Source organism: Lygodium microphyllum, chromosome 25 (genome assembly GCF_053477565.2).
Source record: "Lygodium microphyllum isolate KBCC chromosome 25, Lygodium_microphyllum_v1.1.10, whole genome shotgun sequence".
Lineage (NCBI taxonomy): Eukaryota > Viridiplantae > Streptophyta > Polypodiopsida > Schizaeales > Lygodiaceae > Lygodium > Lygodium microphyllum.
The window spans coordinates 45,303,623-45,327,422 of NC_141159.1; positions in this window are offsets into that span (position 1 = coordinate 45,303,623).

The window sequence follows — 23,800 nt, forward strand, 5'->3', positions numbered from 1 at the left end:
CGTGGATGTGTGATGGATGGAGTGTAGGAGCCAATGCACCACTTGCAAGGCCAATCTATACCGTCAATGCCAGAGGAGATAGGCAACCTTCCAGACCTACCTACAATCTTGGAGCCTGAGATGGAGGCAATGATCGATGCATTGATTCCCATGGATGTTGAGACTTTTGATCCACTTAGAGAGAAAGAATCCATATCATTATATGATGGGTGCCCAGTATCTCGGCTGAAGACACTGCTTGCACTCTTAAGTGTGCAAGCAAAATACGGGTGGAGCGATACGAGTGTGATCGAGTTGTTCAGGTACCTTATACATACGCTTCGTTGAAGTTTTTTTTTTCGACACTATTATTACAAACATTTGTGCTTTTTCAAGGTGTTTATGATTTTTTACAGGTTATTGAAATATCATATATTACCACCTACAAATACCATGCCTGATTCTCGTGATGATGCACGACATGTTTTACGAAAGCTTGGCATGGACTACAATAACATCCATGTATGTATCAACGATTGCATACTGTTTCGAGGAGAATACGAGACTATGGAGACATGTCCAAAGTGTGGTGCTCACAGGTATCGACAGGACTTGCAAGGGGAAACCATCCCTCAAAAAGTTCTCAGACACTTTTTGCTTATCCCCGGCATAAACCACATGTTTTGTACGTCCGGCATGGCGAGGTTGACAACGTGGCGTGCGCAGAACAGGTCCACGAATGGAGTTCAACGAATATCAGCGGATTCATGCGCATGGAGCCACGTTGACTCTACCTTCCTAGGCTTTGCCCGAGAGCCAAGGAATCTTCGGCTCGGTCTTGCAATGGATGGCGTGAACCCATTCGGTCTGTGCTCAACTTCTTACAGTGTGTGGGCACGAATGGATTTGAAGGAGGTAGGTAAGATGGAGGCACTTTGGCCACAGTCGAGTGCTAATGGTCGCATGTAGCTTCCTCGTGCTCCTTGGGTTTTGTCCACTAAAGAAGAGTGCATTGTGAAGCAAGTAATCAAGTCTATCTGCACTCCGACGGGTATGATGCGTTCTCTCAGGTCCGCATTTTCTAAAGACGACCAATTATCAGGGCTAAAATCCCATGACTGGCATAAGATATGTCAAGTTTGTACTACGAATGGATTGTAATTGGCGTGCGCATTTTGCTATTTGGAGTGTAGCCATTGTTCATAATGCTTTCTCATTTGTGGCAGTTTGTACTACCGATCGCAATCGCAGGATGTCTTAATCCAGAAATACGTGAGGCCATTTACAGGTTGTCGATTGTGGTGCAATGGATCTCACAGAAGGAGATTAAGACATCCTTTATTGAATCCGCGAGGCAGGGAGCAGTGGAGACAGTCTGCCTCTTTGAGAAATACCTGCCCACCAGCATGCTCATGATACAAATCCACCTTCTTGTGCATATTCTAGATGAAGTGGAGATTTTTGGACCTGTCCATATGCGATGGATGTTCTTCTTGGAGCGCTTCATGAAAACCCTGAAAGGCTTTGTGCGACAATGAGCTCGACCAGAACGTAGTATGAATGAAGGCTGGTTGGTGTCTGAGGCGCTAGTGCATATTTCACAATGGCTACCAACGGTGGATCTAGACAATGAAATGCTATGGTCGCTGAAGGATGATGATAGACTGACTGGAGATGTGGTGGTTGGAAATGGGGTAGAAAAAAGAATGGATGCCTCAATGGAGGAGAAGGTGAATCGCTTTTGTATGTTGCACCATGCCTCTATGGAGACGTGGCTCGCCAAGTACCAAATCGCTAGGCAAGATCGAGAGAAAGCACGAGCTGAATTCCGACGTAGTACGTGTCATCGACCAATTCGATATCCCGACGGCATGGAAGAGATGCCGCAATTCATGTCAATGCGATGGTTGCATGGAACTTTGATCGCAGCGTCTCGCGAAGGGACAGAGGTCTCAATGGAGGAGTGGAAATTCTCGAGGGGATGTAGTCCAAAGGTGATGAGGGGTTTAGAATCTGTTGTATCTAAATTTTATATGCGACATCTAATTTGAGTGTTTCAATGTACATTACAAATATATAGTGCAGGTGGTTGCACAGACGACATTTTCGCATGGAGAGTATTGACAAAATGCGCTCCACAATGGACTGTAGTATCATGGCAAGGTTCGAGCAAGAGAGCCGGTGACGAGCAACGGATCCAAACATGGTTGTGGATGAGATGGAGTATTTTGGGAACTTGCAAAGTATTGTTTCGGTGGATTACCATAGCTTTTCCATGATACTATTCGATGTGTAGTGGTTCAAAGTGGTACTTGGAGGAGCTGGAGCAACAGCTCGACGAGGTCCATCTGGATCTCTCGAAATAGATTCCGAAAAAAAATAGATGGATTTACGCGACACCTTTGTGTTGCCAGCCCATTGTAAACAGGTACATGGACTCATTTTTTTGCTAATTGTATTACGACATGGTTTATATCACAATGATTTGAACTCTCTTGTACGTGTTTGTGAACATGTAATCTTCTATCCAACCCCCGACAACCTCGATGGTGGTATGTTATACATTCAACTCCCTAAAGTGCAAGAGTATATGATCAAAGCGATGTTCGGAGCATAGATGAAGATAATATGCAAATAGAGGGGTCGATATTGCAAGGGGTGGAGGCCGTCGAAAGCTTGGAGCCAGCATTGGCTAACAATGATGGAAATACAAGAGTCCAAGAATTCTTTGAGAACGAGGTGGACTCATTCTTTTGTGGTGACATGTTTATCGACCTTCCAGTGTATGCGGAGTTGTGTCAAGAGATTAACATGGGACCATAGGATACTTCATACTTGGAGCATCCACTTACTCAATTCGTTGACCAATCGCTTATAAGGGTACATAAGATATGCATTTTAAGTGAGATTTTTTTAAAAATGATTTATATTATTGTGCTTTGTATGATTTAAATTGATTATTCTAACATCATTTTTTGTCTGTGTAGGTGATATTTTCAGGATGAGTCAAGGGATGAGCGATGAGGAGTTACAGGATATCTTCACATGCATGTCTCCAGACCAGATCGTGAGATTCAGAGATATAGCAGACCAGGAGCTGTCTCAGTCTTCGTCAGGGTGCTCTGCTAGATCTACTTCAGCACGATTGGATGCTTCGACTTCGAGCAGACGAGCTCGACGCTCCAGACTTGGGCCAGAGGGAGGGAGTGCTTTGGGGTCAGGGAGATGCTGCAAAGATACAGAGGCAGTGAGCCCACAATCGACACAGGATACAGGTGCGACTCCTTGCTCTCGTGGCCCTTCCAAGGAGCGTGGCTCAGGCTCAGGTGGATGCTGTGGAGGTAGGACGCGGTGTCTCCGTCTCATCGTTCAGCTGGAGTTACATCACCTCAGGGATTTGTCACACCTGTGGAGACATCTACTCCAGTTACTCTGGCTTTTGCTCAATCGTCAGCAGCAAGTGGCACCCCTGTGGGTGCCACTACGAGAGATATTACCCCGGTCGGTACACTGCATGCACAGGGGTCTCCTGGATATCCCCAGGAGCGTGGACGCAGATGGGAGAGGACCCATCTTAGGCAGACTCCAGGGGGATATGGATATCTAGTCAATGGTAGGTCAGGAGCCATCATCATGAATGATGAGGGGAGGAGGGTGATGGCTCATATGAGAGAGTTGTGCTAACAAGTTTTTCGGCACAACATCTTGGATCATTGGAAGAACATACTAGAGGGGAGCAAGGACTACATAGTAGCATCCTTGCACGAGGAGTTTTCGGTTCCAGTCTCAGTAGATAGATTCTCTATGAGCTGGATGATGGATTGCATGCGTGCATACATGTCACACAGACGATCCGACGCATGCAAGGCAATCAAGAGTGGGGCTGCAAAGCCCGAGTGGTTAGATGCAGACGACTAGCGCCGACTGAGGGAGGAGGCTATAGATTCTCCAAGACGTTGGAGTCAGCAGCGCGAGGCGGCAAGGGCACGACTCGAGGCCGGAGTGGTCCATTATCTTGGGAGTGGCGGCCACAGGACATATTTGGAGGACTTTGTAAGTTTTTCTTGTTTATTTTTTTGCAATATTCTTTGTACTGACAATCATGTTTCTAACAGTTAGCATTTTGTTTTCTTTGCAGCACTCCATTACAAATCGCGATCCGACTGGCCTTGAGACTCGATATGCAGAGAGGCATGGTCTCACTTCATTGATCGACCGATTGTATAGACGCGGCGGCCATGTAAGTCACTCATCTTTATTGTCCATAGTTACCATGTTTAATTAGAATGCATTATTATATGTTGGACTGATGTGTTGTTTCTTTTTCTGCAGAGTCCGTTTGATGCTCCTTTGCGGCAGGATGAGCTTTCGGGGGACGAGGATATGTAGCTCGCCCTTGGATCCCTAGAGCTTACACACCTTTATTTTTGAGTCGCCTGATCTATGTAGACATTTTCTATGTATTAGTGATATCTTGTCATGATTGTACCAATTGCTCATCATGAGATCATGTATTTATTTCATGTATCAATGTTATGATTTCAGTATACATTGTTTTTGTTTGCAAGCGCATTGTACATAGTGCACACTACAACAAAAAGACTCCATAGACGCGCTTGTAGACGCAATATTTGAATTGTGAAAAAACAAGTCGGGCGCGTTTATTAACGCGTCTATTTTTGCGTCTACACAATTGCGTCTAAAAGCGCGCTTATAAGCAGAAGTAGACGCACACTTAGACGCGCCTTTAGACGCAGATATAAACGCGCTACATAAATATATAATCATATTTATAAAAAAGTGGATATATTCATATTGTGCGTCTATACATGCGTGTATCTACGCGTCTAAAACCGCATTTACTCTGAAAGTTTTTGACGAGAATAGACACGCATTTATCCTGCAATTTAGACGCGCTGATAGACGCACAAAACAGAGGTATGAAAAAAAAACCAGAGAGCATGTGGCCTTGCAGGCCACATGCTCTCTGGTTTTTTTCCCCCCATCAACATCAAATTGTATACTTAGGGAAAACAGAGAAAGATTATTTCGAAGATTGGATACTGAAAACAAAATAATGTATGTAGCACACGAAATTTCATATATATAGATGAAACGTTTTTACATTATGAGTTCTAGTGCTTGTGACCTCAAGCATGGTCATGGTCGCAAGCACTAGCTGAAAGTAATACATATCAAAAATGAAAATTACAAGCCAAGGGGAGGCATGCATGCATGGGGCTCCTCTATATCTCCTCAGAAGAGGCATCATCATCGCTACCACCACTGCTACCTATGTCGCTGCCGTTGCCGCCACTTCTACTGCTAGTCTCCCCTTCGCTATCCTCAACTGCATCAGGGTTCGTCTACACAAAGGATTAAAGTATATAAATACCATTACAAACAATAAATCATATTGATCTATACTTTTCATGTAAAAAATAAAACATACCTCTTCTGGTGGTGGAATCCTCATGGTGCGATTATATTGCTCCTCCTTGATGAGTCCCTCCTCGTAGAAATACTGCCAAGTGGACGCCCAGTTATGACCTCGATGGTAGTCTACCTCTCTAGGAGTAGGAATCCTACCAACGATATGGAACTACAAAACAATTTGAACATACAACGTATTAAAACACACTACATAATGAAGTGAAACAAATTACAAAATTTAATTTAAAAAAAGGAATCGAATAATACTTACAAACTCAGCCTCCCGTGACTCCCTGCCACCCGATCCATAATGCGACGATCCCATGGTTGCCATCTGGATACGTCGCGCCTCTGCATGCTGGCGACTTGTCATTTTCTCCGTTGCTCTCTTCTTGGCCTCTTTCCACTCCTTGCGGTGGCAATTGGGTGGTTGGCCATATCCAGGGCGCCCCTGCTCTTGTCTCCGTAATGACTCCTTAGCGCGCGTCATAAGGTGAGACCTCTTGTTATGAAGCACGTCTCTCACCTTTGACCGTCCCCAATCATCTGAGAATTGTGAATTCTCAGGATTAGGGTACCTTTTATGTACTGCCCGCAGCACCTCTTGCCACAAACCATTTTTTTGGTGCTTGAAGGGAATCATGGAATCTTTGTATGTGGCATGCATGACACTCCTCAAGTAGGCTATCACTTCCCTCCCCTCGAAGTCATGCAAGATACCACCAACATCAGTGATAGAGTAGTACATTTGTGGAGGCTCACCTCTCTCATTTTTTGGTGAGGGTGATCGAGAGCCACCACCTAGGCAACCCCCACAAAGCCCTCGACATCCTCGTCCTCCCGCACCACTCTCCCTCCTCCCTCGACGTGCACTACCCTCTACCTCACTCGATACACATGCCTCTGCAGATGTATGTGCTTTGACCGATCCATGTACCTCAGCTCATCCCTGTGTAGGCAAAGATGTGATAGGTGTCCCAGACATCACACTGAAAACCTCATCTGCAGTGGGAGGGCGACCAAGATAATTGGTCATCTCCCCCATGAATTGCTCCTTGTTGAATGGGGTGCTGGAGGATCCAGGATTCCACATCTACACAAAAAAAATCATATTACCCTGTGTAGATAAAACATATTACATACAACGTCTATACCTGCGTCTCTATGTGCGTCTATACCTGTGTCTCTCTGGATGTCTGTCAGTGCGTGTATCCTCGCGTGTACACTGCAGAGCACACGCGCCCGCACACGCGCTGAAAGACACGCCCCCACAGAAAGGTTTTCCGTGTCTATATCTGCGTCTACACTGAGATGTAGACGCGCTATCAGATGCACTTGGTCGGATGATTTTGCCAGGCGACCGCCATTTACAAAATGCAATACATAATGAAATCACAGATCCTAAATACACAGATAGAGCAGAGAGAGGAAGATAGAAAGAAAGAGAGAGAGAGAAAGAGACTCACCTTGGGTGTTTGGTGTGGCGAGTGGTAGCGCTTCTTCCTTCTCCTTCTTCCTCTTCTTGGTAAGTTACCCTCCCTTGATGCTTGCTTCGTTGCTTGCTGCTTCTTCTTGTTCTCCTCTCTCTTGTTCTCTCTTTCTTCCTCTCCTTGGCTTTCCTTTTTCCCTTCTTGTGTGTTTGAAATAAAAGAAGAGGTGAGTCATGAGAAGGCGAGGCATGAAAAGACTAGGTGAGGCATGAAGAGACTGCATGTCGGCTAAACTCAAGCTTTAGAACCGCAAAAAACGTAGGAAAGGAAAGGCGTAGTTTGAAAAGAAATGATTTAAGTATGATTTTAATTTTGACGTGTGCGTCTATTTTTGTGTGTATAAGCGCGTCTATTTGCGCAGATATATAGACGCAAAAATCACGTCTATTTACACGCACGTATAGATGCACTGATAGACGCTGTGATAGACGCGCCCGACTTTGCGCGTCTAACATGCGCGTCTATGCCTCGTTTCTGTTATAGTGGCAGAAACTATTTTGTATGGCTCTAATAAAGCACACAGTGCTATATGTGGCTGCCCTGCCACAAATTTTTTTTCCCTATTACCGTCGCTATTAGCGTCGCAAATTTTACTGCTCACGTTGTTATTTGCGTCGTTATTTGCATCGCAAACCGTCGCTATCAACGTCGGTATTGGCGTCGGTATCAATGCGACGCTGATACCGACACCAATACCGATGCTAATAGCGACGGTGATACCGACTGTTCTATGGCGTCGTCAATAATGACGCTTTTTGTGACGACGGGGGCAAATTTTGTTATTTGCATTTTCGTTGCTTTAAACGTCGGTATAAGGCCTATATCTTGTAGTGTATTCTAGCAAAAATGTATTACTTTTGTTGCACAAGGGGTATCTTTGCCTCTTATACCCTTGCAAGGGGGATTCCTTAACGGATTGGTAGCTAGGGCATAAGTGTTGACCACTAGTTTTGACATGATAGACTCATATGTTGCATCGTGTATTTTTAGTATGAAGGGTCATTTAGTTTTCATATGAAAGTAAGTTGCTCTCCATATGTGCATAGACAATAGTTATGTCAATTATATATCATTTTTGTAATGATCAATGTAATGGAGAGAGTGTTATTTTTTGCACCATATTTTGTATTCTCTGGTATTCTATTCTATGATTCCAAAATGTTTCTTGTTTGTTTTCTATTGATCACAATGCATAAGCGTTCTCAATTCTGTTAATAGTTTTGGATATTTGTGTTGCAAATTTTTGTGTACTAGGGACCAAGACACTTGGCAATCCTACCTTGTTATTTTCCATTGAATAGATGCAAGTTGGTTATGGACAATGGTGTCATAAATATGCAGCCCTAATGTAGTTGGTGGAACAATATAGCACTCACCCTGCATTGATGGTGGTAGCAATTATAACTTATGGTGATGTGTACCTAGAGTGCATCCATGATAAAGCAATTTCCATTTACAGTTGCAAATTTAAGGGTTATGTGCTCCAAGGCCACCTATTTGCGAGCCCAAGGTGATAAAAGATGGAAGAGACTCCAACACATGTGCAAATCTGCCACAATCTGAAGGAGTCATCATAACTTTATCTTCATGCACAAACTCTCAGTTTAGTTAGAGTAGGCTTTAGACTTTGGTAAGATTGTAAATCATTTTGTCTAAGTGCCATTTAATGTTTTGTGGATGCAATAGGTTGTTTTAGAAAGTTGCATCTTAATCAAATTAGTAAGACTTGGAGACAATTACATTTTAATCCCTTACTACCTAAACTTATTAAAATGTCTTCTATCATGGCTTAGTCTCCACCCATTAGTCTCCAATCGACCCTATAATTAAGAAAACTAAGTCTCGCAATGGAAAAAAGTATGATCAAGATAGTCAAAACATGAAGCTCACAGTGTATGCTTGCTATCCGAATTGTTATGACAACAATAAATATTTACCTGATCTAATCAAGCTTTAAACAATCCAAATAGCATACTAGATTATAACTATACCATTGCGGCACCAAAATAGCATCTACAAAGCATCAAACATGCATTATGGAATTTATTGTTTGCTTTCCAAACAAGAACTATACTATTCTGTGTAAAATAGAGTCTAAAATAAGGAACAAAAGGCAAACTTATATTTTGAACCTTTTGATACGATTCATGATTTTTGATACTTCCTTTTAATCTTTTTGTAGCATTTTGTATACATTCCAATCAATAGTTCCTCCCTTTTAGATAGACCATACAATTAGAGAGAGAGAGAGAGAGAGAGAGAGAGAGAGAGAGAGAGAGAGAGAGAGAGAGAGAGAGAGAGAGAGAGAGAGAGAGAGAGAGAGAGAGAATAATTATGGTTTTTGTATATCTAATTTTAAAATTAATATTTTAATAGTATATATATACAACTATAATTTGAATGATAATCTGTCTAAAAGTTTTTAATGTTTAAAAAAGGATAAAGATTAAATAGTAGAGTAAGGATTATGATTGATTATGATTTAGTTATTTTCAAAAGAGATTCTTATATATGATTAAGATAATTATAGTTTCATCGTGCAATTGATTAATATGGACACAATGATCTTCATTTACATTCAATAGATTTTTTGCATCATCTATCACAAAGGAATTGCCTTGAAGTACTTCATATGGTCTATTCACAACCACACCCAAATGTGTTATAGTAATACTCTAAGTTTGTTTAGTAGCATTTAAGAGTTGAGCATGTATGTCTTAATAATCCAGTAGTGATGACAGCTCCGTCCACTTCTATATAAAGATTGGTTAACACTTGTCTCTCTAAGTGTTGCAAGGGTAATAAATATTTTTGCAACATTTGACATTGTACCAATAACTTAGCATTTGTTTAAGCAAGCACATCATACTCCTCTAATATCTTCAACCTTAACTTCTCAAACCACTAATGAAATAGTTTAATAGACAACTTCCCCTAGAATATTTGCTTTTCCAATAAGTCTACTTTTCTTCACCAAGCATCCTTTGTACATGTGTGTGTGTGTGTGTGTGTGTGTATCTATGTATTTTTTATGCAACCTATCTATCTTATTTAAGCTTGGCCTTACTATCCAACTAATTTCTCTCCTAATCATAATCCTAATTAAAAACATTTTAAAGAGTTTTGTTTATTCTACTTAAGAATTTCTTTTTAAAAAAACTAGTTATATTATTAATCTTAATCATATTTGGAAATCTCTTTTGAAAATAAATAAATCACAATGAATCATAATCCTTATACTACTATTAATCTTTTCTCACTCTTTCTCTTTTTTTTTGTGGTGGTGTGTATGGTAGGGAATGACTGTCGGTTGGCACATATCATGAATTTGGTAGTAGCATATCATTAGTAACAATCTTCTCTTATTGCCTAGTATGTGTATATGAGTGTTAATGTGTGTGAGTGAGTATACATACACATCTATGTGTGATGAAAGGGCCATTTGAATGGCATGTATCGTGATATGGATAAATGCATGTTATGAGGTGTGATAAGATAATCATTTTCTAACACTCACTTGTGTATATATACACTTGCTCTCTCTCTCTCTCTCTCTCTCTCTCTCTCTTGTTGAATCAGTCATGAGACATGATCGAGTACAATATGCATATGCTAACCAAACAGTTAGGAGAATTCTAAAATAGACTTTAGAGCATAAAGAGTATTCAAGAAATCGAAGTAAGAATGTGTAGAATCTTCTTGGTAAAGATGCGCTTGGGCTACAAAAAGATTCATAGTTAAATAATCATGAACTCAAAAGTAGTTTGAAAAGCTTCACACACATGACAAGCTCATTCATTCATTATTATTTTGAGAATGTATTGAAGATGCTTTTAAGAATAAAGAATTATAAAAATGATAATTTTCTCATTTTCAAAGAATTTTATGTTATAAGATTAATGATATGCATAGAGTTTGCCATGTCAAAAGGTCCAACCTACTTTCCTACAAGCACCTTTAATCCTCAAAGTAGACAATCACTATCATTTTGTGGATAAGAAGCATGTGAACACCATATTAGAGAATTTGGAAATCTCCCAAGTTCCACTTTCAAATAAGGGGTAAAGATTTGGCCATGTGGCTAAATCTTAACCATGCTTCAACGTGAGACTTGGAAAGAGAACCTATATAGTAATTAGGGTAGACTCAACATTCAAGTAAAGGGACAAGATTTGACCATGTGGCCAAATATTAACAATATTGAGAATTCTCAAACTATATGACAATTCCCTCATTTCCTAATATAGTGTTTGTGGATGAAAACAAGCTTGGCCTTCTACCACACCAAACTCTATCTACATCATCAGCTCTTTTTCATAAAAATTCTTGAAGACACTACAAGATATAGGCCTTATACAGATGTTTAAAGCGATGAAAATACAAACAACAAAATTTGCCCCTGTCATCGTAAAAAACATCGTTATTAACGACGCCATAGAAACGTCGCTATTGGCATTGCTATTAGCGTCGCTATCGACGCTTGTAGCGACGGTTTGCGACACGCATAGTGACGGCAATAGCGACGCGAGTAGTAAAATTTGGGACGCTAATAGTGACGGTAACAGGAATAAAAAAAAATTTGTGGCAGGGCAGCTAGCACTGTGTGCTTTATGAGAGCCATACAAAATAGTTTCTACACTGCTGTGTACAAAGGGCTTGCAAACAAAAAGAATGTATATTGAAATCATAAAACTGATACATGAAATAAATACATGATCGCATAAAATGTGATTGGTACAGTCATGACAGGATATCACTAATACATAGAACATGTCTACATAGATCATGCGACTCAAAAATAAAGGTGTGTGAGCTCCAGGGATCCAAGGGCGAGCTACGCATCCTCGTCCCCCGAAAGCTCATCCCGCCGCAAAGGAGCATCGAACGGACTCTGTAGAAAAAGAAACAACACATCAGTCCACCATACAATAATGCATTCAAATATCTCATGGTAACTATGGACAAGAAAGATGAGTGACTTACAGGGCCGTCGCGTCTATACAATCGGTCAATCAATGCATTGAGACCATGCTTCTCTGCATATCGAGTCTCAAGGCCAGACGGATCGCGATTTGTAATGGAGTGCTGCAAAGAAAACAAAATGCTAACTGTTAGAAACATGATTGTCAATACAAAGAATATTTCAAAAAAACAAACAAGCAAAACAAAAGAAAAACTTACAAAGTCCTCCAAATATGTCCTGTGCCCGCCACTCCCAAGATGATGGACCACTCCGGCCTCGAGTCGTGCCCTCTCCACCTCGCGCTGCTGACTCCAACGTCCTGGAGAATCTGTAGCCTCCTCCCTCAGTCGGCGCCAGTCGTCTGCATCTAACCACTCGGGCTTTGCAGCCCCACTCTTGATTGCCTTGCGTGCGTCGGATCGTCTAGGTGACATGTATGCATGCATGCAATCCATCATCCAGCCTATAGAGAATCTATCTACTGCAGCTGGCACCGGAAACTCCTCGTGCAAGGATGCTGCTATGTAGTCCTTGCTCCCCTCCGGTATGTTCTTCCAATGATCCAAGACGTTGTGCCGAAAAACTTGTTGACACAACTCTCTCATGCAAGCCATCACCCTCCTCCCCTCATCATTCATGATGATGGCTCCTAACCTACTACCGACCAGATATCCATAACCCCTAGGATTCTGCCTAAGATGGGTCCTCTCCCATCTGCGTCCACACTCCTGGGCATATCCAGGAGACCCCTCTGCATCCGGTGTACCGATGGGGGTAATCTCTCTCAGAGTGGCATCCAAAGGGGTGCCACCTGCTGACGGCTGCGCAAAAGCCGAAGTAACTAGAGTAGACGTCCCCACAGGTGTGACAAATCCTGGAGGTGACGCAACTCCAGCTGAACGACGAGATGGAGACACCACATTCGTGTCTCCACAGCAGCATCCCACTGATCCCGATGCACTCCCTCCCTTTGGCCCAAGTCGTGAGCGTCGAGATCATCTGCTCGAAGCTGAAGCATCCGATCGCACTGAAGCAGATCTAGCAGAGCGCCCAAACGAAGAACGAGACAGCTCCTGGTTTGCCATCTCTCTAAATCTGGCGATCTGGTCTGGAGACATGCATGTGAAGATGTCTTGTAACTCCTCATCGCTCATCCCTCGACTCATCCTGAAAATGTCACCTGCACAGACAAAAAATGATGTTAGAATAATCAATTTAAATCATACAAAGCACAGTAATATAAATCATTTTAAAAAAATCTCACTTAAAATGCATATCATATATACCCTTATAAGAGATTGTTCAACGAATGGAGTAAGTGGATGCTCCAAGTATGAAGTATCCTATGGTCCCATGTTAATCTCCTGACACAACTCTGCATACACTGGAAGGTCGATAGACATGTCACCACAAAAGAATGAGTCGCCTCATTCTCAAAGAATTCTTGGACTCCTGTATTTCCATCATTCTTAGCCGATACTGGCTTCAAGCTTTTGACAGCCTCCACCCCTTGCAATATCGACCCCTCTATTTGCATATTATCTTCATCTATGCTCGGAACATCACTTTGATCATATACTCTCGCACTTCGGGGAGTTGAAGGTATAACATACCACCATTGAGGTTGTCGGGGGTTTGGATAGAAGATTACCTGTTCACAAACACGTACAAGAGAGTTCAAACCATTGTGACATAAACCATGTCGTAATACAATTAGCAAGCAAATGACTCCATGCACCTGTTCACAATGGGCCTGCAACACAAAGGTGTCGCGCAAATCCGTCCATTCTTTTTCGGAATCTATTTCGAGAAATCCAGATGGACCTCGTCAAAGTGTTGCTGCAGTTCCTCCAAGTACCACTTTGAACCACTGCACATCGAATAGTATCATGGAGAAGCCACTTCGTCCACAAGATGCATAAGAAGGTGGATTTGTATCGTGAGCATGCTGGTGGGTAGGTATTTCTCAAAGAGATAGACTGTCTCCACTGCTCCCCGCCTCGCGGATTCAATAGAGGACATCTTAATCTCTTTCTATGAGATCCATTGCACCAAAGTCGACAACTTGTAAATGGCCCCGCGAATTTCTGGAGTAAGACATCATGTGATCGCGATCGGTAGTACAAACTGCCACAAATGAGAAAGCATTATGAATAATGGCCACATTTCAAATAGCAAAATGCCCACGCTAATTACAATCCATTCGTAGTACAAACCTGACATATCTTATGCGAATCATGGGATTTTAGTCTCGATAATTGGTCGTCTTTAGAAAATGCGGACCTGAGAGAACGCATCATACCCGTCCGAGTGCGGATAGACTTGATTACTTGCTTCACAATGCGCTCTTCTTTAGTGGAAAAAACCCAAGGAGCGGGAGGAAGCTGCACGCGACCATCAGCACTCGATTGCAGCCAAAGCGCCTCCATCTTACCTACCTCCTTCAAATCCATTGGTGCCCCTGTAGTGTCTCTCTTTCCTGTGATGTGGTCCCATAGCAAGCTGCCCACATTCTTGAAAATATGCATGGGATCCAACAAGTGGTTAACCTGCCTATTATGTTTAACATCTTATCTCTTTTTCTCTCTCCTCACATTCTCTCTTTTTTTCTCTCTCCTCTCCCTCTCTCATTTCCATTTGCTCTTTTCATCTCCTTCTCTCATTTCTTCTCCCTCCCTCTCCCTCTCTCATTTCCTCTCTCTCTTCCTCCCTCTCCCTCTCTCATTTCCTCCCCCTCCCTCTTCCTCTCTTTAATTTCCCTCTCTTTCTCCCTCTCCCTCTCCCTCTCCCTCATTTCTTCTCCCTCACTCATTATACACAAGTTATACAAAAAATAAATAAATAAGAGAGAGAATACACTCTCCCTCCCTCTCGTTCTCTCATTTCATCCCCCTCCCTCTTCCATTTCCTCCCTCTCCCTCTCCCTCTCTTTCTCTCTCTCGCTCCCTCCCCCTCTCTCGCCCTCCCTCTCCCTCCACCTGCCTCCCCCTCCCTCTCCCATTTCCTCCCTCTCCCTCTCCCTCTCTTTCTCTCTCATTTCCTCTCCATCTCTCAATATATATACATAAATCATATAAGCAAAAGTAAAAGAGAGAGAGAATGCACTCTCCCTCCCTCTCCCTCTCTCATTTCCTCCCCATCCCTCTCCCTCTCCTTCTCCCTCTCCCTCTCCCTCTCTCATTTCCTCCCCCCTCCCTCTCCCTCTCTTTCTATTTCTCTTTTTCTCCCCCTCTCTTTCTCTTTCTCCCCCTCCCCCTCCCTCTCTTTCTCTTTCTCTTTCTCTTTTTCTCCCCCTCTCTTTCTCTTTCTCTCCCTCCCTCTCCCTCTCCCTCTCTTTCTCTCTCATTTCCTCTCCCTCCAATATACACAAATTAAACCCTAAACAAGCAAAAGAGAGAGAGAATGGACTCATGACCGTAAAGATATGGCGAGGGTTTGGCGGCTCCTCTTTGGGACGAAGGCTCCTCCTCTCCTTCGCGAACGACGGCGGCGGCGGCAAGCCTTCTTCCTCTCCCTCTCTCACCCTCTATGCAAAACGGTCGCTCTCTCTCTCGCTCTCCCTCTCTCAAAATGTCTCACGAAAATGCGCAAAATGAAACGCGCTCGGGTTTCGGCCCTCTCTTTTTTTCCCTGTGGGGCATCGCTATTTGCGTTGCTAATTGCGACGCTGTTATTCCTGCGTCGCTACCCGCCGTCACTATACCTCTCTTTCCTTGTAGTGATACAAAGAATAATATACATAAGCAAAAATCAACAAAAGAAGATAGCTCTTGAATTGACTTTCGCGACATATGTATATATGTCCTTAAATGTGATATAGAATGTTATAAAAAGGGAAAACTCTCATAGTTGTCGATAAAGTACATTCCACGCTTTAGTAATATAACGAGTGGGATATATGGGAACTAGGGGTAGATACGGATTGGTCATATTGATTGGGGTATATAAGGTGTAAGACCCAGTTTAGGGTATCCAAATATAATCAAAAACTAACTCTTCACCTCATCCTTTAGCTTCCATGGCTTCTTTCCCTTTTCTTGTCTTTCTCTCTCCTTTTCTAGTCTTCCTTTTTCTTCTTCTTTCTCTCTTTTTTGCTCATTCTCCTTTCAACCTCATTCATTACAATTGGTATCAAGACTTTAGGCTTTGATCATTTTCCCCTTTCCTCTTTCTCTATCTATTTCCCTTTTCAAATTTGAAAACCCTAGTTACACTAGGTATAGGTACAGTAAGAGGACTATAGTAAGTGACAACTTTCTTGAAGCAAGTAGGAGCTATGGCTGGAGAACCTTTGACATATTTGGAGGTAAAATTGTTAACTTAGCAGGTTATCACTCTTTTCTATGTAACTTTTAGGGGTTCCAAGGCAAAGTTGAAGGCTTAGAAGTTAGAGAAGGGCAAAAACCCTAGTTAAACTTTGCTCTAGACCTTCTTTCGCTCTCTTTCTCTCTCTCTCTCTCTCTCTCTCTCTCTCTCTCTCTCCATTTGTAATTTGTTATGCCTTCCATGAAAGAAACCCTAGAATCTTGTTTTTACTTCCTCTAGGACATCAGCCACCACTTGAGCTTAATCCCTTGCATCTACAGCAACAAGTAGAGTAGCATATAGGATAGTCTTGACCTATGGAACCCTCCAAGCAGCCCCCCAAAATTTTTAGTGCATTATATGCTACCCGAGACTAATCTCCTCCTGCTTCACCTCAGTTGAAATCCTCATTGTCATTGTTTCTCAAAGCTTCAAGCTACCATTTGGGATCTCCTCCACTAAGAATGCATCTATTTTCCTCTCTTTTGCTGACCCCCTCCTCTAAGGCATCCAAATCTTGCTATACCTTATTTTGATCAGCCATTAAAGCTTAGTTCAAGCTCCCCAACCTTTGAAATCTCAGTCCCCCTCAAGAGCTATTTTAACCATTCTTAGCCACACTTAACCTGATTGAAGACATGGATCTGAGTATGTAGGGATTTCTTATGGATAGTTATGAAAGCTCCACTCAAAGATTTTACTTATCAAAGAGAAAGCTCAAGGTCAAGCACATCAGCCCCACCATTAGAGGAAGAAACAAGCTCTTTAATATTGTACCCATTGGAGTGCTTTGTTTAGTGGGGATGACTTAATGGAGACCTTGAATCATTGTGGGATTATGCTTCATCCATCTACTTCAAGCACTGAAGAGGTATTTTAGTTCAACCTTAATCTCTCATTTTCATCCATTTACTAACCTTAGAACTTTTGTTGGAGAGTCCTTCATTGAATGCATACTACCCACATGGAATCTGTAGCCTAATTGCTTCACATTTGCTTCCCAATGGATCGTGTGAACTCTTCTTCATTGATTATTGTTGACTCTGGCACTTTCCAATCATGTATGTGTTGAATTAATCCCAAGTGGATAATAAGCCATTGTAAAAGGGTAAGTGGAAATCAATGAGTCACTAGATTACCAAGATAAGCCCCACCCAATGGAGCCCCGAGAGGAACACCAAGGAAAAGGGAATTCTCTTGCAAGAAAATCTATCTTGTAACATCAACAAGCTTGTTTATCATGTTTCATATGATCACAATGAAGAAAAGAACACCAGGCACAACAAATCTTCATGCAGCATCATGTAAATCTCCCACGGTTTTTAATAGAATCAACCATATTCTTCAACATCCTCACAAAATCCATCAATAGAACAAAGAAAGCAAAGAAGTACACCATCTTTGAATGGAAATACATCACATAGTATTCATCTTCAATATCTTCATAGTCTTCTCTCTCAATCTCTCATATACAATCACTCTGTTTGAATAGAATTGGCTATCTCTGACTCTCTCTCTCTCACTCCATCAATAATACATCATATCCTCACTACAATCTCTCAAAAATTACTCTCAATAATCACTCTTAGGTCGTGGATACCCCTCCCAAGAGGTATGTCTGATATGAAGGGTCACCAGAGCCACTACAGTGTCTCTTCATAGCTCACTACTGTCACTTCACTCTAGTCTTCTCTTGAGTCTTCAGCAGCTACTTCTTCCACTTCTTTCAGCTCTTTTGCACTTGTATTCACCTCTTTCCAAGGCTATAAAACTTTCCCAAAGTCACACATACATTCCACAGAACAGTCTACAGAACAGTACCAGAACAGTTACAGTACAAAACAGAACAGAGACAGAACAGAAGCAGAAGCTCTACAGAAGACCTACAGAAGGTTACAGAAGGTCATCAAAACCTCATAACTCACTCTCAAATCATTCCAAACTCTTACAAACCATTCACTAAGCTTTCACAATATCTCATTCTTCATCAATCAATACTCCATCCCTCCTTACAGAAGACAATCAGAACAAAAACAGACCAAAACAGAACAAAACAGAAGGTATACAGAACCATTCAGAACCTATCAGAACATCACAAAACCACCAACAAACATCATGAACTTCCAAAACACAATCATTATCATCTAAAACACTCTCAAACCACTTCCAAATCAATCAATCATCCCATAAAATCAACCATTCAGCTCTCAAAAACAACAAAAATCAGCCAAAAAACAAGTCATTTCAACACTCAACATATCCCCACACTTAATAAGGAAGCGTCCTCGTGACCCAGGAAAAAGGGAATACAAGTTCATTGAAAAGCTTCACTGTGATCTTCATTATCTTCTTACAAAGAATCCATCCACCACGACCCCAACTTATAACCTGTTTCTGATATATAAAAATACAAAGAAAGGAAAACTCTTTTGAAATTAACACCTCTTATCAAACTAAAAATCACCACAAATTTGTAAAGGATATAAGAGTTTGCTTCTTCCTCATCATCATCATCTTCAACTCGCCAACCACGACCTCATCTCTACAAATCTCCAAAACATAGCTCGTACACAAGATCCAATAGGAAACCACCACGTTCGTTTGACATACATGAACTCACAACACAACACTAATACACAACACAACCATCTGAATGACTTCTTCAAAAAGAAGAGTTTGGCATTAAAAAGCTTGCACCATACATTGGAAAGGCATCAATGAAGATGATCCCTCTTAAAAGATTGATGTTGTCGGAATCGATCCATAGATAAGGATTCATCTACAAAGTTTTTAGGAGGATTTTGGAAAAATTGGAGACAGCACATCCTTTCCAACAGGACCAAGTATCTGCTAGGCAAACAGAGGGCATGAAAATACAGTATCTCCAGCTGTTGGGAATCAATGCTAACATTGACATTCATGCACAACTTTGGAATAGGCTTTGAATCAGTATGAGAGTGCCTATGCATATAGCCAGGTACCAAGCAAAGTGAGCAGTCAATCTCACTGAGGGATCTGCAGACTGTGAATATTGTTGGGCAAAATGAACATAGTTTTGATAAGCTTGACTTGAAACTGTCCATTCCCCTGGAATTACTGGCCAATTAATCTGCGGTCCTGTAAGGCAATCATCCGAACTCCATCCCCTTCTTCTGAAAATCTGATTATCAAAACCGGCACAGTCACTAACCAACTGAGGTGGTTGAGATATGAAAGTGTTAGGAGAGGGTAATGGAATAAGGGAAAGTGGATGTAGGGAAGGATAGGAAAAATCATAAAAGGAAGAAAAGGTTAAAGAAGGAGTGGCAGAAATTTGTAAGGAATCACTAAGGAATGGTGTTAACTGATAAATAGGAAATGTGGAGGGTATATTTATGAGGGGTGAAGGACAGGGTGGAGAAGGGGAAAATACCCTATCCTCAATAAAGGAACAGTAAGTGAAAATAGGAATTTGAGGGAAATTAGAAGGTTGGAAAAGAAGTGGTAAAATTACTGTGGAACTAGATTGACAAAGGGAAAAATATATAGCATAGCGGTGAGCCAATTGTTGGTAATAGAGGAGGGTAGGAACAGAAGGTCCTAAGAGAGATCGTCGATGATAGGCATCAAAGAAAGTAGCATCAAATGGATTATGTTTGGAAAGATAGGTTAAGAGATCCATCCTCAGTTGGTTAGTACTCTGTACTAAGGTATGAGCTGTGTTTTGTCTTTGATTGAGGACCACCGAATCAATCATGGGATGCCACGAAGTATCCTGACAATCAGCCACTTTGGAGGAATAACTCTGGAACATATCGGCTATGCGCAACTCCAAATGATTGACATATAGAACAGCCTGTAAGACTACATCCCCCACATACCATGCCATATCTACCTCATCTGGAATTAACAAATCCCCTCGGAGATACATGTACGACATCAGTATGGTGTCTGGCGTGACAGAATCTTCAAAGAGCATTCTAACTACCTCTGTCAACAACTCAGCAGACCAAGCTCCACTCCAGCCATCCTCTGGAAAAGGTAAATCCATCGTGGAAAGCTTCATATAGAAGACCAACTTCTGCAAGTGGTAGTGGACAAAGAAAGAATGGTCTGGTAAAACATAGTCCTGAAACTGTTCAAAGGTAGACCATAACAAGTCCATTCGGGACTACAATCTTTCCACTTTGTCTTGGAATAGAGGGCACAAAGTAGCCTGTCTCTGTAAGGTAGCCAAGTCCTGCTGTGAAAGAGAAGGAATTAATGGAACAGGAGGGCTTGGAGGAACAGAGCGGGACTTTGCAAGCTGATCTTGCAACTGCTGGATTTGGGAGGCTTGGTTGGCCACTGTGTCATTAGCAGTCTGTAAAGCTGAAAGCTTGTCATCTAAAAGAACTTGGAATTCTTTCGCTTCGCTGGACATCCTCTCCTTCTCTGCTGAAAGGCTAGTAACCTGTGACTGAGCCTCGAATAACTGGGTCTTTAATGAAGAAATCTCATCACTTTGAATGGCAACCAGTTGGGTTTGCTGTTCCATTTGCTTAAATAAATCTGCTAGGGTATCCTTAGCAGAAGCTAACTCAGATGTTGCCTTATGCAACTGGTCTTTGGACTGCATGAGCTCCTCATAGAAAGATGCGTACAACTGTTGAACACAGGCTGTCACTGACAACTCAATGGAACTTTGAATATCCTTGCAGAGGAAAGGAATGGCATCTCCTGAAACGAGACTGTTCAGGGAAGGAACGGAGATCTCCAAGGATCCTTCTCTATGTGCTCGGAACAGGTTATTGCAAGTGAGATACCCAGGGAGTTCACTGCCAGAAGTAGCAGGGATAGGCACTGAGGGAAGTACAGCAGGGGCTTTATCCGCTACCCTCTTCAAGCGTTTGCGTTGTATGACCAGGGGAGGCGGAGAATCATCATCCTCAATGTCAATAGGTGCTGACTCTTCTGAAGGTGGAGGAGGAGGTACTGGATCTGATGGAGGAGGTGGAGGTACAGTCTTCTGTAAACCTGAATAGGTCAAGAAGGCAGACAAATATGATCCATAGGTAACATTGGTAACATTACCCCTCGTGACTTTAACAAAATGCTGATCCATCTTAGTAAGGAGGTATGTGCTCCAATCAATGGCAACTCCTTTTAGCACCATCCTGGAAGCTGTGAAAAGCTCTTTGGACAAATAGTGGGACGGCGTTTTGGCAGGCATGAACCTGTCCTGAAGGAACTGGGACATCGTCTTCCAGACGGGATCAGTGATCATAGAAAACGAAACTCCTGAAGAGTTTATCACTTTCTTAACATCAAGGACTTCCCTTGTCTGCTTCTGCAACAGCTTGAGAATCTCTTCATTAGAGAAGAGCTGACGAGTGGTCACAAAAGGTTCTCCTTTGGAGGGTAAGGACAGAGCCTTCCCTAAGCCGCGAGACGTCAATGTCATAGACATGCCTTGGACTACTCCTGTCTTCTTGCTGTAAGAGGCCAGGAACTCATCACATACGGACGGATCCTCTGGAAGTAATGGAAAAGGAGTGGCCACAAAAGCAGCAAGTCCTGCCTTCGTGACAGGCTCAAAAGTAAGTAGGGACGAGTAATCCCTACTAACTAGTGGGACGTACTGGATAGGGGGAGGAGCATGAGAAGGCGCCATTCAGATGGTTACACACACACCACAAACACAGACAATCAAGGAGAATGCCTGCAAACCAACAGACAAAAAACCAAGGATAAGAGAATTACCAATCAAACGTGACACGACCTACTAACCCCAAGCAAACCACATCCTAGAAAAAAATTTGACATGACCTCGAGACAAATGCGACCGAAAGCTTCATGCAATGCATCAGACAAACACCCTGAACCCCGTATCAGGCAATAAAATAAAAAAAACTACATACCGTACCCGTAACCGTAACTAAGACAGGAAACCAAAACCAGACCATATCCAACATATATCAATACGACATCTGTGAGAGAACCAAGACTGGACCATGGAAAATAACATTAAGAACTGCGTATACCCATCCCACGAAACGGTTCATTAAAAAGGGATTAAGTGCAGTGAGGGGGGATTTAATTTAATGAAGAGTTGATTGTAATCAATTATTAAAAATGGGTGAAGTTTTATTAGGTGATAAACCTTAATAAGAAAACGGCGGTTCCTTATTATAAATTTAATTACCAATTATTAGGTTAAACGGTGCTTTTATACGATTCCCGGACTTCGATTCCCGACTGGGTCTCTAAATGCAATTCATTGATTATAATTTAAGGTGATGTGGAGCGCTTTTTTGCCAGCGCGTGCTCATGTGACGGCTGGTTTATTTTAATTAAAATTGAAAGTGCCGCTTTAGTGCACGTAGCGCGTGCTAAGTGAACGGCTGGTTTATTTTAATTAAAAAAATGTGTGTTTAGCGCGAATGCGCGTGGAAACGGTGGGTGAATGAAAGAATTTATTTTAACAATTAATTGTGATTAAGGGGGAAAATAAATAAATAAATAACATAAAATAAATACCTGGAAGGGTGTGTATGGAATGCAGGAATGCGCACGGAAGAGTCCCAGTAAAGGAAAAGCAAAAAGCACTGATGAAACAACAATGAGAACACCTTAGCAGATGTGTTAATTTGGTTTATGTTGGTTTTTTTATTTGTATTTATTTTAGTTTATTTTTAGTTGTGATTTTTTATGTTTGAATAAATGGAAAATGAGCAAGGGAGGTGAGGGAAATTTTTTACAATGTTTTTGGAATTTTTTAGAATTTTTTACAATTTATTAAAATGATTTTTCTATATTTTTTTGCAATTTAGGGGTAAATTTAGGAAAGATGGATTTTTCTGAAATTATAGGAAAGGCAATTCCTAGCAGACAAAGTTCCAAAAATTGGCAACTGGCAGAAGGGATTTTTAGAAATTTTTTTGAAATTTTTTTAAATGGAAAAATTAATGTAGTGATTAATTAAGTCACATTAATCACATTAATCACATTAGTCACATTAGACATAAGTCAGGTTAGTCAGGTTAGTCTACCTAGGTTAGTCAGGTAAGTTGACCTAGGTTAGTCAGGTAAGTTTACCTAGGTTAGTCAGGTAAGTTTACCTAGGTTAGTCAGTAAGTTGAGTCTAACTAAGGTCTAACTAACTCTAGTTAGTTAAGTTAAGTTAAGGTTAGTGTTAATGATTAATTAATCCTAAGTTAACTAAGGTTAGTAGCTAACCTTAGGAGGAAGTGGGGGTGATGGAGGAGAAGGGAGGTGGGAGTGGTGGGCGGCGAGGAGGCGGCGATCGTGGCGATCCGGGCGCGGCGGCGGCGAATAGTGGCGCTGACGGGCGAAGGCGAGGAGGGCAGGTCGGCGGCCACGAGGAGGAGGAGGACAGCGCTGGGGGGTGGAGGCGAGGGTGGAGGGGAAGGAGAGGAGAAGCACAGAGAGGAGAAGGAAGGGAGGGAGTGAGAAGAGGGAGAAGGAAGGGGAGAGCGCAGGGAGAGGAGGGCGCGGGAGGGCGGAGGCAGGAGGTGGAGGGAGGAGGAAGGAGCGGGGGGAGGACAATGCGCTGTGAAGGAGGGGAGGTGGAAGGACGGCAGCGGACGGGGGGCAAGGAGGGGAAGGAGAAGGAGAGGAAGAGGAGGAGGAGGAGGGGAGGAAAGGAAGA